General features: G+C 35.8%; 1 protein-coding gene across 1 annotated transcript in view; it reads left to right on the forward strand.

The window, feature by feature from the left end:
• The first annotated feature begins 5794 nt into the window (after window positions 1–5794).
• The window catches only part of LOC150106415 (NADPH-dependent diflavin oxidoreductase 1-like), a 72797-nt gene continuing 65427 nt past the window's right edge, over window positions 5795–13164 (forward strand). Inside the window, exon 1 of the mRNA XM_090392434.1 lies at window positions 5795–5930. The gene's annotated coding sequence lies outside the window, so the exon portion shown is untranslated. The remainder of the gene's footprint in view (window positions 5931–13164) is intronic.

Here is a 13164-nt window from a genome sequence, read left to right on the forward strand (position 1 = left end):
CATTGCTTGGTTATCATCTTTTTTTTTGTTGTTGGCTCATCTGGCGAAGTAATGGAGTGAGCTGCTGGTTCCCCCTTTTCAAATATGACATATTTTTTCTTCAAAGTACCTGTTTGAAGCCAGCGATCCATGCCTAAAAGAAAATCATACAGGAATACGAGAATAACCAACTTTATCTTTCCTAATCCAGAATTCAAAATAAAGCAAATAAAAATTTTATAACAAAATGCAAATACTTACCTACTTGAAAACCAATAAAAGTACCTGAGTCAATCAATAATGTAACGTTTTTCTACCGTAAATGTATCTCAGTAGTTCGGATTTCGAACGTACGAGTAGAACACGACACAATACTTTATTAATGAATACTTAATAACTACACAACTAAACACTCCCAAAGAGGTCAAACGCACCGAAAACTCGCGGAAGAATCGCTATGAAATCACAATGTTATCGCTATGAAAATTCGCGGAGCCTCTGGTACGTGCAAACGGAGTCCTTAGGGCTCTGCTGAGCACAGGTTGGGAACCACTGCTCTGGACCATTGGTGGCCAACAGCAGAAGCGCGGGTTGCAGGCGGCCCGTAACGTGATTTTGTGCCGACCGGGCAGGATAAAAACTATATTAAGTTATATGTAATATCAATTTAGCTATTAGTTTTCGACTGCAGATTTTCTGGTTGATTTACTTGTTATATTCGTTATTTCTGATGATGGAAACAATTTATATTCTCAACACGGAATCAAAATTGCTTTAAAAAGATTACTCAATTTATAAAATCTACTGCTTCTCTGTGCGAGTTGCAGTAGTGGGAGTGGTATATTTCTATGCGTTGCAGAGTTATGCACCATTGAAAGTTACTTGCTCTGCTCTGGTTACAGTGATCAGTTTCAGAGATTCAGTTTCAGGCATTGACATTTTGGATACTGGTACCAAGGGAAAAATATCCTGCATTAAGTGATTTCAGCTTGAGAATTGCATCTATGTTTGGATGCACATACGTGAATGCACTTTCTCAACGATGAGGGCGGTTAAATCGTCACAAAGAAGCTGACTGACTGATGACGACCTTCAGCATTTTTTACAGATATCGTCATGATTGTTGAAAATGGACTTTAATGAACTTTTTGCAGTACATGAACGCCCAGTGTCCTCATTAAGTTGTGTTACATGCAGGGTAAAAAAAAAAAGTAATTAAATTTAGTTTATCAACTTATATTTAAATCAACCAAGTATTTTATATTATTTTCCAAGTAGTAAAATGATTTATCAAATATAGTAATTCAATATATATAACTATTGCCTTCAATAAATGCAGAGTTTATTTTTATTTAAGTTCTGTCTAAAAGTGTGCGGCCCGTGACGCTACCACTCATCATATATTGGCCATCGTATAGAATGAAGTTGGCCATGCCTGCTGAATCTAGACCATGCTTCTTCATCCACTAACACATACCTTGATATACTAAGTCAGTACAACATAAGCTCCACCATAAACTCCCCAACAAGAGAAAAAATATTCAATAATTCACTAACATAATCATGCAATAATCATGTCATCATACGGGCTCCTATCAATACATATACCTCATCAGTAATTAACACCAAAATCACCTTTCACTAATTTGTCTCAATTTCGTTTCATTACGATACCTCCTCCTCCCTCCCCACAACACTGCAAAATTCTACAAAATTCCATCATATTAAAGCGCATTGTCGACAACCTTATAGAAAATACAGACTGGAATTGCCTACTCAAAATAAACGATCCTGTAACTTTATACGAGAACATCCAATTAATGTTCAGAGAAATATACAAAAAAAGCAACAAAGCCTACACAAACGAGACGACAAACAGACAATAACCCATGGATAAATGACGGTATCCTAAATAGTATTACTGTAAAAAAATCTATGGAAACAACTAAAAAAAGTCACTCAGTAACACTCGTTTACAAAACTTATACAAAAACAGAAAGCAACTAAGAACAAAAATTCATAAGACAAAAAGACACTACTACTTTCAAAAATTTAAGGATATAATGGCAATATGGGCTACAATACTAACTCGAAAAAAGAAAACTTCAGCAGAAGATTTTACTACAAAAAGATTCGGTCAGGATATAATCCAAGAGGAACTAGCAGACTCATTCAACCTCGACTTCACAAACAATATCACACAACTCAAAAAAAGATAAACTACCAAGGATCAACAAAAAATGACCAACACGAAGTCAACAGCAAACTATGTACTTTCAACCCGTAATAAAACAGGAAATGAAGAAAGTTCTCCTACAACTAAAAGTAAAGTCTACTCCAGGAATAGACAAAATAAGACTCATAGACATTTTAACACACTTTGAACAAATACTTCCGATACTTTTGAGACTCATATGCGTATTGTTCGACACTGGCGTTATTCCAAAACAACTAAAAATTGCGATAATTGCGCCAGTTTACAAACAACGTAAAGAAATTGTTAACAGAACTACAGACCATAACCTGCCAGTCATCTCAAAAATTCTTGAAAAGATAACAAACACGACTACAGAACTATTCACAGAAGTACAACATTATTTCACAAAACCAATACGGCTTTCAGAAAACAAAAAAAAGCCATCTCTTTATTAGACGATATCGCCGACGACAGAAACAAAGCCCTTGATAAAAGCAAGTACGCACTGCTTATAATTCTTGACATAAATTAAACACGGCTCTCTCCAAAGCACAATATGACCTAAATGAAATCGCTACATATTTCTACCAAAACTCAATTGTAATCATCAGCACCAGACACAGATGTTAATAATACATAATCCGTGAATCATGCGTGACCCACACCACGACCACCACCATCATTATCGCTAAATTGTCACACATACCGCTGAATTAAAAACAACAACAATACCTCCAATGTCCCGAAATCAAACCAGTAACACATTCAAACTACCTTGGCCTTTACATAGATTGCCACCTTAAAAGACCTACAGTAAGTCACGGTTAATAGGGAATGGCCATATAACACTCTCCGGCTATCTTACTTATTCATGAATTCATTCATGCTGTTTGCACACACACACACACACACATCCAATGGCAATCCATTCTGGTGCATCAGTCTATGAGAGTAAAATCTAGCTCTCACCCCCTTATTAGAGGCATTCATTCTTAAATTCCCTGTGTGCATTCTTGTCCTTTACTATCCTCAATAAAATGAAAAATTCCATTAACTGAAACCCCTTATCACCTTCCCAGAAGTTTGTAAGTCTCAATCACATCACCTTTATTTCTCCTGTTTACGAGTGTCACAGTCTAGAAATTCTCAACTTGCCTTCATAATCAATATTCGACAATCCTGATATCATTTTTAACTCTCTCCTTTGTATAATCTCTCCACTCTATCAGAATCAACGGAAACCCGAAGAGCAGACCTGCAAACAATAGTCCAAGTGAGGTACTATCAAAGCCTTGTAAAGTCAAAATGGCTTCCTTATCATCACGTGACAAGGTTCGTTTCAGCATATCATTATCATTTTTCTCTAAGTAGTATTTACAATTTTTGCTATACAAGCCTTGAACTTCAACTTCTTATCTACTAAAACTCCAAGATCCCTAGATTATTGTAGCATAATTCCACCAACCTATACACATTGGGTATCTAATCACACCGAAGTGCATGACTTTTGATTTCTTGACATCCATATTCCGATGATAATTCCAGCCGATTCAAATCATTCCGCGAGAACTGCATATCAGCAGCATTCCGATTACGTACTTATCTTTGCATCATCAGCAAATAGCTGTATGTCATCTGCTTGTAATATGCAGCCATTCTCTTATCCATACTAATATTTTATTATCCACATCCATATTCTCCATGTTTTGCCATAGTCTATCATGCTGTCTTCTGTCAAAACCTTAGAAAAATCAAATCAAAAACTATCATGGTGAATCGATTCTGCTTGACTACTTCAATGGTAATATTATTATAGAATGTCAGAAAGTTGCTAAAACATGACCTTCCCTTAGTAAACCCATAGTTTTCATTGCAAAGTAGAGATTCACTCTCAACCAATTTTTTCTCTCTCTCTCTCTCTCTCTCTCTCTCTCACACACACACACACATGTATATGTCATACATACATATATATATATATGTATATATGTTTTTTACCTTGGGTGTAAAGCGTTAAAGATAAAAAAAATTTGTACTTGTTTTTAATCCTTTTCCCAAGTAAGGAAAACAAAGTTTTGCGCGTGAAATATATTCAAGTCTCAGCTACTTACATACAGAGACTAATGACTTCTTATCACTCGTCTTAGTATGTATACCATAATGCAAAGCACATCCGTTTCGGGCATGTACAATGCAATGCATAATGGAATGGTTCGACCTTTATTGAGGTCTCTTCGGTGGGAGCCAGACCAGGAAGTGATACTAAGGTTGAAGTAATGCAAAAGTCACGTATCGCTCCCAGGTCTGGCTCCTACTGATGAGACCTTAATAAAGGTCGAAACTGGTCTGGGTAGTGACCCTTCCCATTATGCACGCCCGAAAGGGGGTATGCTTTGGATTATGGGATACATACTATGGCAAGTGATATGAAGTTATTAGCTTCAATATACGAGCCTGTGTAGCTCAGTGAAGTGGCGTTTGCACTCTACGGCGCTTGACCGCACAAAGAAAGGATTTGGTGGTTCAAATCTAGTCGCCGACTACAGGAATTTTTCTAAGCCTTTTTTCGGCCGGTTCCCGAGTTAGTCGATCTCTGGCACGGGCTAGCGGGTGTTTTCTTCCGGAAACTCGAGTTTTTCGTCCTGTAAACTCAAGAAAATCGACCGTCGAACCCACACTAGTTTCAGACATTAAAAATATTGTGTTAGGGTTAGAGACCACGAGATGGCCGCACTAGCTTGCCGCCTTCTTCACTGCGTACCGATGAATCAGTGATAGCCCTGGGCCACCTATCTCTCTGATTGGCTACCAGTGGAGATTGAACTGCCCACTCATTCTCCAAAAGTTAGATAGGAAAAATGGCCCTGCCTACTCCCTATACGGGAACAACATAGGCGTTAGCTGATTAGCTGATTTTTATATATGACACACACATACATAAGAGTGGGGGTGTCTGGAATGTTTTGATAAACGCCAGAACAAAAATGTTTTTTCACGTAAAATTTTTTTTCCAGAAAACATTTTTTTTTTTTTAGGATATATAAGAAGACATAAAATTAATTAATTTTTGTTCTAGGTGTTTATTAGAACTTTCCAGATTCTCTCTGGTATGTATATTCTTTTTCGTGCCACCTACTCTATGTATATTATTTATTTATTTTCCTTGCAATCTTGCCAATGAAGTTACAAAAATGGATATTAAATCCAGCATTATTTCAAAGCCGAATAGAGATACTATAAAAGTTTCGTATGTAATTTGACTAGAGAGCTTACGGGAATACACTCGTCTGCATTTACGAGTTGGCCTAGCCGAACCTTATAGTAACGTTGATCGCCATGTCCAAGCGTCCAATATAAGGTCCAGCTAGGGCAACTCGTAAATGCCGGCGAGTGTATTCCTGTAAGCTCCTTGGTCAAATTTAATACGAAACTTTTATAGTTTCTCTATTTGGCTTTGAATTAATGCTGGATTTAATATCCACGTGATTTTTTATAATTTTATAATTTTTGCATCGCCGAACTGAAGCCTTTTGGCCCTTTATTTTAGTAAATTACCAATGAAGTTTGCTGACCTCTCGCTAGAGGAAGCACGTCCATTTAATCCATGTGTGTAAACAGTTGTGATGTACATGTAGTTGCTATTCTGGTGTATTTCATTTGCGCTGATTTGGATGGAGTGCATCGTACGAAGGGATCAAACACATACATATAGAATGTAAGGAGAAGACATCATTAACGGATAATCTTTTGGCAAGTAAGTTGTTGTCCTGAATGTTTGGAGCGTTTGCTGAGTTGGGAAACCGAACAGGTGGTCTGAAGTTGGACAGAAAACACGTGCTCTGACTTTGTTAGACTATTTATTGAATTACCAAAATCAAATTTATAAGAGGAAACTACTGGGAACATAAGATGAAAATACTTAATGCAGTGTTTATATAAGCCACCACCTATGTGTAAAATTGACCCCCCCCTCCCCCAAAAAAAACGTAACCGTAACTGGAAAGAACGGAAAATAAAGCGTTAAAAAAAAGAAAAAAAAAAAAAAGGATTCTGTACAAATTGAAAAACAAGGAAAAAAAAGTTTCTAATATACATAATATATATTTATGATATATTAATTAATATTAATGAATATATTATTATTTAATTATTTTATTTCATAATATTTTATAATAAATTGTATTTTATTTATATTTATGGCTATTTCTGTTTAATAGGCAAAATTAGCCATAAAAATTAATAATTATTTAGGAGTAACATGGGAATTTTTCCAGAAATAATACCTGTAAATCATATTTTATTATTTTATAATTAACTATATTATTAATTAATATATAATAATTCATATATATTTAAAAATATATATATATATGTTGCATGCAGAAAGTAAAAAGGAAAGATTAAATATAATTAAGCACAAAACAAAAATAATTTATAATAAATACATTACCAAAAAGCAAGTACAAATAGAACACCAGAAAATATAGTAACCTCCTATGTTTACCAATGACAAAAAGATCACAGCAGAGAATGTAAAGAAGAAATTATATGTAGAATTCAACTTGGTTGGATAGTCTTTTGAAAACACTGTGAAGCACTCAAAGGAAACATCTCAATCTGCCTTAAAAGAAAAATATTTGGCAGTTGTATTCTTCTGGTCATTACATATAGAAATGAAACATGGACTTTGGCTAAAAAATTGACCAACAAGTTGAGGAAATGGAAATGAAAGAATCATTACTCTGTAATGATCTTTCCATTTTTGGTGCTCAGATTATGGTAAGACATTATAACAGCCATTAAAAGATCCAAATGACAATAGTCAAGTCATATTACAAGGAGGGAGGCCTTCATTCAGCAGTGGACAGAAAATGGCTAATGATGATAACGATGTTATATTATATGTTAATAAAATATCCAGTGGCTTGTTGTAAAGTGATTTTTTTGCAAAACCATAACAGGAAAGTGGGGGAAAATAAGGGAGAATAAGGCATTAAAAAAAATAAAGAAGCTTCTCTCAAATTCAAAAACAAGGAAAAAAAACTTCCAGAAAATGAGAAAATCCTAGACTTAAACATTGCTAATTTCATTACTGTGTTACTAGAACTGAAAGAAAGTTGTGTGTTTGGATTACACACTTCTTGGAAAGAAGTCATTGGACACTCCCCTATGGGCAAGGTATGTAACGAGTCACGTTTGTAGCCATTATAAATTGGAGGAATGTGAATCTCCCAAATCGTGCAACTGTGTCTGGGTGAAGTGACTGTGAAAAGGGAACTGATGGAATTTGGAAGAGACGTTGTGCTAGGATGCCATGTTGCAGCCCTACCTGTTCAGCAAATTGTTAACAAACTGGGCAATCCCCCCACCTCTGGTCAACAGTCAGTGATACCATACCAAGTACTACCTACCGTGGGCGACCCACTGCACTCACCGAAGGTGACCGTAGGGTGTTACGAAGGACAATATGTAAAAACTGCCATTCAGTGACCGACACATTGAATGCAGAGTTCCAGGCATTAACTGCAACATGAAATCTACACAAAAACATTCACAACCGAGGCTTACAACATGAGTTTCCATGTGGAAAGACTGTGTACAGTGGGACATAGAAGCTTGGAAAGCTGAACACAGCTGTTTCAGAGTAAGATTCTTTTCAAAGCATAAGTAACAAATAAAAGGACATTATTCATCATCTCCATGTACTCCCACTAGAGGTCTTCTATTGTACCACTATAAATTCATTTACTGTCTGCACTATCACCTTCTTCCCTCCCCCCTCCCAGCTTTCTTAGGTAATGCATTCTGTCCACTTAGTATAAAAAAAAACTATAACTCATCCTCTTAACTCACTACTCCTTTGCACTACTTTGTGCTCCATCTCATCAGGGAAATATGGGTGTATGATAATTTTGGTACAAATTATTTGAGAGGTAGTGTGAATCTGGTGGTGAGAGAGTTGAGGTTATTTTTAAGAACTGTGCAGCAGAAAAGTATGAGAGGAAAGATAGTGTTTTAATCAGATATGATAATGTTGAATTAAGGAGAGCAGTAATAATGAATGGCATGATAGAGATGTAGAATATGTGTGGATGCTTGGAGTGCACTTGAGCATTGAATCTTTGGGTGAACAGATGCAATTAGTGCAACCATTTCTAGTTCCACTGATACCACTCACTTGATGTGATCTCTCCATGCTCAACTGTTGCCATTTCTCTTTCTGCTTCTTCATTTTAGAACCCTTTTCAATTCCAACTGTTTCCTCTTGATCCCTGGTCATCCCATTCCTTTCCTGCCTACACATGTTCTCACTTCCTCTTGGAGCATCCACCTTTCTCATGCTGTGTACCCCTGTCCACCCTGAGCCTCCCTGTTTCCCTGCTAGAAGGAAGAAGAGAAGCTTGGTGAGGAACAAGCTGGATTCAGGCCAAATAAAGGCTGTCAGGATCAGATATTCACTTTATGACAAATAGTTGAAAAGTCATGGGAGTATAACAAAGATCTGTATTTAAGTTTTGTAGATCTGGAAAAAGCATATGACAAGGTGCCAAGAGAGAAGCTATTCAATACGCTACAGTTATATGGTGTCAATGGGGCATTATATCAAGCAATACTTAGTCTTTATTTGAGTTGTAAGTCAGCAGTTAGAATTGAAGGAAGTACAGGAAGGTGGTTTAATGTTAAATCTGGCGTCAGACAAGGATGTATCTTATCTCCTCTGTTATTCATTATCTATATGGATTACATTATGAAGGAAAATGGTATTAAACTTGATATCAACATTGGAGATGTTAATGTTGGCGCTTTGCTTTATGCGGATGATGTTATATTTCTAAATAAATCCGCTACTAGCCTGCAAGATTCCATGGCTAAATTGAATAACTGTTGTATTAGATATGGTATAAAGGTCAGCAATAACAAGATAGAGACAATGAAAATAGGCAGAAGCATTGAAAATATCAACTGCATTGTTGTGAATGGAGAACCTATAGAACAAGTAAAACATTTCAGCTACCATATTTGCCAGCGTATAAGACGCATCCCCTTTTTTGTACACATTTTTTAGGAAAAAAACTTTATCATTGAATATTATAAGGAATTTACAGTATTTCAAATATAAAGTAATAAGTAGGTCTACTTTCAACAAATAGCTAATCTAACTAGGAAAGAGTACCCACCTTTTAATCTTCTTTGTCAAAACCCAGAAATTCAACTCCAGAGCTAAAAGAAGAGACACTTGAAATCTCTTCTAAATCAGAATCTGAGTCCTCATACAGCAAATTGTCCTCTGTACCATCCAGTGCATTACTAATGCCACTCTTCTTAAATGATTTAACCACTGTCTCAGTTTTCACAGCATCCCATGAAGCTTTGACCCACTCACAAACTTGCGAAATGCTAGGCCTCTTCCTGATGGCGTAACCTCAAAATCTGAAGAGTGCATCCAGCTGTTTCACTTCTCCTTCATAAATCCCTTAAATGGTTTATTAATACAGACATCTAAAGGTTGATGCTAACTAGTTAGACCTCCTGGAATTACAGCTAACTGAGTTTTCAGTTCCTTGAGTTTATTTTTAACATCTTCTTTTCTGTTAGAACGAAACTGATCCCATACTAGCAGGGCAGGCTTCTTCAACAGTCTGCCAAGGTGCCAGTTTTTTCCCATAACTTCATTCCTCCTCCTATCCAGCCTTTTGCGTGAACATGTACAAACAATCCTTTAATGAGTTTTTCTTTGGGTAGAGTCTTCCTTTTAAAAATCAATAGTGGCGACAATTTTGTCCCATTAGCACAGCAGCAGGATAAAACAACCATGTAGTGAGTTTTTTCGTGCCCTGAAGTTTTAGTAGTAACACCTTTTATGCCCTTGGAATCTACAGTTTTGTTTGAGGGTACATTAAAATTATATTTGCTCAAGTTCAAAATTTTCTTGTTTCCTTGCGTTAATGACGAATCGATGAACTTCAATAATTTTTTCTTCATATTCAGCTGCCATCTTTTGTGATATTTTTGTTTTAGTCTGCATACATAGCTGGTTTTTCTTCATGAGTCTTGAACACCATGATGTTGATCCAATAAAGTTGGCGATCCCTCTGTTTGTGGCTATCGCTTTCGCTTGATGAATAATCATTTTTGTAGACACTGAAAGTCCCGCTTTTCTGTGGTCTAAAATCCACGTATTCAGTTCTGGCCATTTTGCAGTTCCACTTCGTAGGTTATGTTTACTGTGAGTTGCTTTTTTTAGATCCTCTTCCTGATTCCATCAAGTTCTTATCATTTTCTCAGTTGGAATGGCCTGAATTGCCTCTTTGCAGCCCTGTTTCCATGTTCTTTAGCATACGCAATCACACATAGCTTGTATGCAATATTGTAGCAATGCCAACATTTTTCAGCCATAAACGGTTTTCAACCGCATCCACTGAACTCTACATAACTGGAATGTTCTCACACACTGCAAGGAAGCAAGAAAGAAATCGCATAACTTGGAACAGAGAAAATTTCCAGAAATGAAAGTAATAAAAAACTGGGTATCAGCATATAAGATGCATACTATTTTTCAGACCTATTTTCAAAGAAAAAAAGTGCATCTTATACGTCGGCAAATACAGTACTTAAGCACAATATTTAGTGAAGATGGTAAATTAAATATGGAAATAGACAACAGAATCAACAAAGCCTGTATGGTAGGAAGTCAACTGAATAAATTTATATGGAATAAGAGAGAAATTAGTCAAAACACTAAATTAGCTGTATACAAGACAATTTAAACCAATTTTAACTTATGGATCTGAAATCTGGGCTAGAAGTAAAACATTTGATCAAAGACTAGATACCACAGATATGAGAGTCCTGAGAAAGATTAGCAGCATGAACAGATGGCATCAATGGCAATATATTACAAATGAGGAGATTAGGAAAGAACTTGACATTAGGGGAGAGGAAAGATTAGCAAAACAAGTGTTCTCTGCCAGGTTTGGCAGGAAGAAGACCAAGATATAGGTGGATTGATACAGTGAAACCTGTCTTAGAAGAGAGAAATATAAGCTCTGACAATGTTGGAGTCTTGACAGGTAACATTGATTTGGAGGAAAATTGTAGATAGGAAGTTAGTAATGGTGTAAATTTCATGTAGTACTATCATATCCTGTACACCCCTTTGAGGGTACATGTCAAGAAATTGATGATGATGACAAAAAGAAAGATAGCACTATGATATCTTTTTAACAAGGGAAGTGTAAATATTCTTTTCTCATTAACTTCATGAGTCCTTTTATCATTTGAGATTTATGTATTAATATAAAAGTATGCCATGTAAATCTCAGATTAAAAAAGGACTTGCAAAGTTAATGAGAAATAAACATTTTTTGTTTCATTTCAGAAATTTACTCTCTCTCTCTCCCCTCAGATAGTTAGCTGGTATTAGCACCTAAAAATTTTCATGAGAGTATTACTTGACATACTCAATTGATTGAGACAAATTGGAGACAATTTTTCCACAGGGGCACTTTAGTGATGAACGTTCTGCCCTTGTAAGTAATAATGGATTGGCTCAACTGGTTATCATCAGTCCCACACAGGAAATGCTACAAAACCTATAACAACAATTCCATGTTAATGGGTGATGATTAGGGAGAAAGAAGGAATTACTGAGTCTTTTGAACTGCTGGAGGATGTCATTGGGGACAGCAGTGTAGGTCTATTCCAAAGAATAGAGTTAGATGGAAAAAAGTGGATGAAAAGGTTTGATAAGTTTGAAGCATAATTGTATATGGATGTTAACTAGCAGCTGCTCGTGAAAGTGGAAGAATGGTGGTATCCAGTTTGGTGAAGCAGCACCCATGAAAATACCAATAGAATGAGTCGTTGGGCTCCCTGGAGGTGTTATATAATAATAATAATAAAAGGTATATGCAGAAACAGGGCATCCATGATATAGTGATTGGAGGGACTCTTTGAGAGAGGGCTTATCTGCTAAGCAGCTTGCTCTCTTCTGAAGACATCAAGCATTTTTAGGGAAGTTTTTGATGCCTCATCACAAATGTTAGAACTGTATTCTAATGTTGAACAGATTTGGAAGATATATGTGGTGTTGCATTCCCATTTTAGTTGGGTGTGCTGTTGTGTGGCTTATGCAACCTGCACTACAAAATTCACATCAATTTGATTGTAGAATTGCGTTTTTATTGATGTATGAAAGTTTTAAGAGTGCATAGCACATCAGTACACATGTTAATTGGTCCAGTGCAATTAATTGTAGGATAACTTTGAATTCTTTAATTTATCAGTTAATTGTTGCCAAATTATGTAGAGTGGTGGACAATGTGTTTGTTTTAAGATATATTAGAAAACAGTAATTAAGGAGAATGTTCTGTTTGGTGCTATTTGGTATATTTGAATTACTTAAAGGTGTAAATATGTGAACCATCATTTATAAGCCATGTGAGAATGGGAAATGTAAAGGAAAGAATAAGTTTGAGTAGAAATACGTTCATTAATGGCAAACAAATAATTAATAATTAATATTTGTAATATGTGTATGTCCTATATGTTGCTAGGTAGAGCAAATAGCATGTGATCCTATAAAGTCTAGACATGAATAAGTGAATTTATGATGGCATAATTCAAAAAAAAAAAAATTGCAAGGAGAAGGAAAGAGATTTGTTTGCAAAGTATAAATAACTAACCAATAATAAACAGCCACTATATACATTTAGTAGTGCAGTAAAAAAACTAGAACTGCATAACTATTTGATCATAAACATTGCATCTGTACGTCTGATCAAAGGGCTCAAAGGTATTTTGAATGCATACCCAGGCTATTAACGGGAATGTGATACAATGTTTATGCTTAGAAAAGTGTCCTCTTCATGAAGCATTAGTATATCATGTTTAATTTTAGAAATCGCAATTAAGGAGTCTTGAACGGGAATAAATGCAAAAATATATCAGTGATATTGATGTTCCATGCATGTGCACTGCACACCTAG

Source organism: Typopeltis vanoorti, chromosome 5 (assembly GCF_054136105.1).
Source record: "Typopeltis vanoorti isolate ZY-2024b chromosome 5, IOZ_Tvanoo_1.0, whole genome shotgun sequence".
NCBI classification, from domain to species: domain Eukaryota; kingdom Metazoa; phylum Arthropoda; class Arachnida; order Uropygi; family Thelyphonidae; genus Typopeltis; species Typopeltis vanoorti.